Below are 5,861 nucleotides of genomic sequence, written 5' to 3' on the forward strand. Positions count from 1 at the left end.
ATTATTGGCTAGTGGGCCGAAAGGCGGTTGAATCGGATTTAGGGGGAATTTTTGTATGTGGGGGGGGGGAGGATTTTCGCACGGTGGTCGGGGGGAGTTTGGCGCATGGTCGGTTTCTCCAAGTGCAGTCCCATGTGTCAGTGAAGAGGCAAGCCGAAGCGCATTCCATTTGTGTGAGCCGTGTGCAGGACCGAATGTGTGTGGGGTGCAATGCGACCGCGACAGGAGTGCTGTGAGTGTACCGCCTTTTTTCCTTTTAAACTAGGTGCTTCGCCCCCTCAAAAAAAAATGTTGCTTCGCGCGATCCATCGATACTACTACTAGTAATACGGTAATCCCGACTAAAACGGCGCGGCCGGGTCTTTTCCCAAGCGATATGCTGGGAGGTTGGCTTAGATGGGTTTTTTAGGACGAGTAATGCTACACCTATGTAATCCCAGTTACGTAATTAACGTAATGTGAAACGTGTGAGCTGTTGATTGTAGATTGGGGGGAGGGAGGGGCCCACCACCATAAAATCAGGGGAGGAGAGAGATAGGTAACTTACGTTAACCCTTTCGTAGGTTCCCGTAGATGTACAAAGATGTGAAATGCGTGAATGTGTAGTGGACATACTATTGGAGTGCCTAAGATAAATTGTGTATGTATAGACGCTATGTGTTTATTTTACTTCGCATGTTAGATTTGTCTCGGTTCAATAAAAACCAGAGTTGGTGATGATGGTGTGCCTGTCATCCTGCAATATAGGCCGTCCGATCTATATCTAACGGATAGGAAGGAAACTATGACAATTTACCCGCACTCCTCTCCACATTTGCAGATAAGGCTTTCCCTCGTTCATCCTTTTCTCCCACAAGATCTTGATCTTCCGTGCAACGCACAGGCATCTTGCTAGTACTCCTATAATATGTATATTATTGTGAAAGTTCATACACACTGGCCGAGATTAATGCAAACACAGCAGATTTTCATTACATTTCGAACTTTTATAGGACAAAAAATTAAAAGAAACCCGACCCTAAACCTATTCTACAGCGGCGACCGACGTCCTCCATTTGCGATCTGTATGTACAGGGGCGTGGTTCAAGACCCGTGAAGTGAAGGTGCGGTCTCCGGCGAGGAGGAGTAGAACACGGGATATGGACCGGCCAGTTGGCACACCATACCCTGCCGCCTCCCATGCCCTACTCATCCTCGGAGGAGTCCCCAACCTCGGCGGTGCCGGACGTTGGACGGCGGCAAGTAGGACGCGTTGCTGACGGTGCTCCCGTCGTTGGCCGCCAGCGTGGCCAGCTCTTGTGCGGTCGCGTCCGCGTCCGGCTATGCCGCTATTGCGTCGCGAGAGGCGGCGACCTCGAGCTTCATCCCCGACGACAAGCTCTCCCGCAGAGTGTTCGCACTTGTAGTCATGGCGGATGTGGTGCCACGTAGGAGGACGATGCACTATGGTGTGGAGGTTAGCTTGGCATTGCCGCTTTAAGTAGCGCATTCCGGTGAGGCGAAGCGTCCGGGTGCGTCATTAAGTCGCCGAAGTTGGTTCCTCGGGCACCGAGCTTCTTAACAACGACATACGAATGGACGGCATGAATGCGGGAAGCTGGCGCCGGCTGGGAACGCAACACGCAACGGTGCGAGGGACGAGGGTTTTGGTGTGCCAGGGTAGTCAGCTGCGGTCGTGGCAACGTTGGAGATGCCCTTTGCTCACACGCGATCCCCGCATGACATTGAAAAAGCAAGACGACCCTGCATGGTATCAGGTCCTGAGGATGCAGTTGGCCGTGCTACACCACTCCGCGGACGCGTCGCGGTGCCCCATGCATCCTTGACGAGCCGGGTGTTGGGGTGTGTTTGGATTGTGGCCAAAGTGCACCTTACCAAAATTTTGGTCATGACCCAAAGATTGGTCTTTGTTTGGATGGCTGCCATTTTTTTGGCATGCCAATGAACTCTAGCCAACTCTAGTTCATTTTTCTTTCCATTGTCGGCCAAATCATGGGCAACCAATACCTCAACCAAAATTTTGGCTACCCAATGCTTTGATGGGGCAACCTTGGGCACAAATCAAACATATTGTTGGTCGTGCCACAACACTAACGCCACCCTCGGCACACTAAAACCGACCGTGTCTAGCGACGATATGAGCGTGTCTCTCACCGCGGTCGCCGTGTCCAGAGGCGGTGCTGGAGCTGCGATCCGTTGTTAGCCCCAACGACCCACATGAACAGTTGTCGGTGGCGAGGAGGTCGTGGGCTAGCTCCTCCATTGGACTAGTCTGCGCTACATTGTCCCGACGGGTGTGCCCCACATGTCAGCGAGCGTCAGTGCTCCGCATTGCGCATTAGGCCTTTCACTATGTACGCCAAACGAGACAACTTGTTTATTTGAGCTGTTCAAGTATAATCATGTGGCGTTTGCTTATTTCTCCTTCCTCTCCAACCCTCTTCTCCATCAATCATGTCGCCCTCCAGTCGAGTCCCTCCTCCCGCATGCCTCATTTGAACATTCCGCCAAGTATCATTCGCATGTACCCACCCTAGTCCTCTTTCAATCAATCTCCAGACCCCGAGATGAAATCGAGAGAGAACGAGTGGGGGCATGTGATACCTAAGGCGGATTCAAAATTTTGAACCGGTGATCATAGCATCCACAAATCATATACAAAGGGTATTCAATGTTCGTTTCGTTTTTGAACGTACAATATACTCCCTCCTATCCTTTCTAGTTTACATATAAGTTTTATGTGTAGTCAAAGTATCTCTTCTTTGATTAAAAAGGTATCAACATTCAACAACACCCAATCAATATTGTTAGATTCGTACGTACTCCTAGATTTGTACTCGAGATGGTTTCCAATTTGTTTTCAACCATGTGAATGTGCTCGTGGTCGCCCATGCTCTTCCTACTAGGATTTCGCCATGTATAGCCAGTCCAATAGTAACTTTTTTAAGCTCCCTGTCCAATAGTACACGTGGAGTACTGATAACATTTGTACTCCCTCCTTCCATTTATATAGGGCCTATGTGGAGGAGAGAGATGTGGAAAAGTAAGGGGAGTGAGCTCTCATGCAAGAGCCTTAGCTATATATGCATTCCTAGTTAAATACTTGTACAATAAATATGAAGAAAGAGATAGAGAGGAGATGGAAAAAGTACTAATACAATAGCCAACCTTATATATATTTTTGCGGGAAATAGCCAACCTTATAGCCCACACTACCGTATGAGTGCATATAATAGATGATGGCTATAGATGACATGGCAGTCCCTCGTAGCCGTCGACTGGCTATATTATTAACTATGCTCTAATGCGTTTTTAAAACCGCATTTGACTATTGACAAGATTAATAGTACATGAGATGTATAATGTGAAAATTATATCATTGGAAACTCCTTTCACATACGAATTTGACCATATGCTTTGTGTAAGTTGCATGTCATATATTATTACTCTAACATTTGGTCAAAGTTAGCCTCAAAAAACGCATTAGGCCCTATATAGTAAATGGAAGGAGGTAGTAGTAGTGGAAGTGGATCTTCTGACGTAGGTATCCCTGCCTTACCCTCCCTTTCGGTCACTTACTAGCGGACCCTATGCTTGCTAGGCCCCGCATGGTAGTTACTCAATGGGTCCGGCCATGTCAGGGGATCCTCATCCGTAGTATACTCCCTCTGTTTTCATTTACTCCGCATAAAATGGAGGGAGTGGTAGTATAATAAATTACGCGGGCGGGGAGGGGGAGGGACGTTGGTTTGCTCTCAACTGTGGTCCCACAAGCGAGCGAAAACGCAAGACGAAGTGCGTTCCATTCGGTGAGCGACGTGTAGGGTCCAGCGTGCCGGGCTGCAACGCGAACGCGACAAGAGCAATGTACAGTAAAAACCGATTGACCGGTCGTCATCGGAACCACTATTCACACCAGAACCTTCGCTGCTCGGCCTACGCCAGCCACTACCCTAAAACCACACCTAATCTCCAGCCCATTCCCCGATGTTTCGATCCCCTAGCCCGCATCAAGCGTCCCCTAGTTTGCTAGAAAGCCATGGTGCGCCGCAAGATCACTTACTACAAGATGCTAATGCCGGAGCGCCGCGCAGAAATCGCGGCGGCGGTCGGCACCATAGACCTCTGTTCCCAAGCTCGCTTTGCGGCGGGCCAATCCCCGAGTTCTCTGGAGCCAAGCTACGAGGAGGAGGAAGCTGATCCAATGTTCATGGCGAAGGTCGCGGCGCAGAAGGCTCCCTATGGGTATGAGACGATGGACGTCGACTTCATGCGGGCGTCCGAGTCCCCCATGGTGCAGGCAGACCAGCGGTACAACATGGCGATACTAAAGTAGGACCGGGAGGCAGAGGCTCAACTCGACACGGAGCACGCGCATGCTGCTGCCATCAAGGCTCTCCTGCAGGCGGAACCGGATGTCGTGGATGCGAACCGGGCGGCGGAGGCTCAACTTGAGGCGGAGCGCGCGGATGCCGCTGCCATCGAGGCCCTCCTGTAGGCGGAACCAGACACCCTGGACTTGAACTGGGCGGCAGAGGCTCGACTCGACACAGAGCGCGTGGATGCCGCTCTCATCGACGCCCTCCTGCAGGCGGAACCGGACGTCCTGGACTTGAACCGCGCGGCAGAGGCTCGACTTGACGTGGAGCGCGCGGATCACTACAAAAAGAATACACTTCCGTAATGATACGTGTTTGTCACAGTAGGTCGCATTTTTTGTCATGCATGTACATCCATGACAAATTTATGACAGAATCAAGATAGTCATACCTGTGCTGTCGTAGAAGTGTTCCATGACATTACCAAAATTATCATCACGGAAGTGTCCACTTCCATGACGATAAATCGCGCGTCACAGAAGTGCTTTCATCAAGGGTGATCGACACGTGGCATCCACCGTAACGGAACGCCGTTAAGCTATCGGGTCGGGTTTTGGATCCGATAACCCGTTAACAGCCCCGGCCAATGGGGATTTTCCACGTGTAAAATCATCATTGGCTGGAGGAGACACGTGTCAGGTCCGCGTTGGGACTGGTGTCACTCATCCAATGGGCGAGACGCGCCTATGATATGTTGACACGTGGACTGGCCCATCAAGTTTAAATGGGCCGGCCCAACTAAAGGCCCACAAGATTTTGCGGACCATAATGGGTCGGCCCAGCTAAAGGCCCACGAGATTTTGCGGACCATAATGGACTGGCCCGGCTAACGGCCCACAAGATTTTACGGGCCATAATGGGCCGGCCCAGGTAAAGGCCCACAAGATTCTTGCGGATCATAATGGGCCGGCCCCGCTAAAGGCCCACGAGATTTTGCCGACATTAATGGGCCGGCCCAACAGTAGGCCCACAAGAATTTGAGGACCCTAGTAGGCCAGCCCATTAACTGGTTGCCATGTTTTGGGCCAAATGTCGGCCCATATTTGATCCGGTCCATTAATGGCCTGCCATGTTCCGGGCCTAATACTGGCCCATATGAGATCCGGCCCATTAAAAGCCTACCACGTTCTGGGCCAAATTACGGCCCAGATCAGGTACGACCCTTTAAGAGGCCATGGGCTCAATTATGGCCCATATCAAATTCGGCCCGTCAACTGGACACTATGCTTTTGGGCCCACTTGCTAGAGGCCCACTTAGTAATTCGGCCTGACATTAGTTTTGGCCTCTTAAGGACCCGTTTAACATTTCAGCGCTATATTAATTCCGGCCTGTTAAATGCCCGTCATATAGTTGGGCCTAACTACGGCCCTGTTTGCATCCGGCCTGCTCGCAGCCGATATCTGATTGTGACAAACAATGACCGAGACAATTTTGGCCTATTAAAAGCGCGTGATTTGATTCGCACAATCATGGGCCGGGGT

Source organism: Triticum dicoccoides, chromosome 6B (genome assembly GCF_002162155.2).
Source record: "Triticum dicoccoides isolate Atlit2015 ecotype Zavitan chromosome 6B, WEW_v2.0, whole genome shotgun sequence".
In the NCBI taxonomy this organism is placed as follows: Eukaryota; Viridiplantae; Streptophyta; class Magnoliopsida; order Poales; family Poaceae; genus Triticum; species Triticum dicoccoides.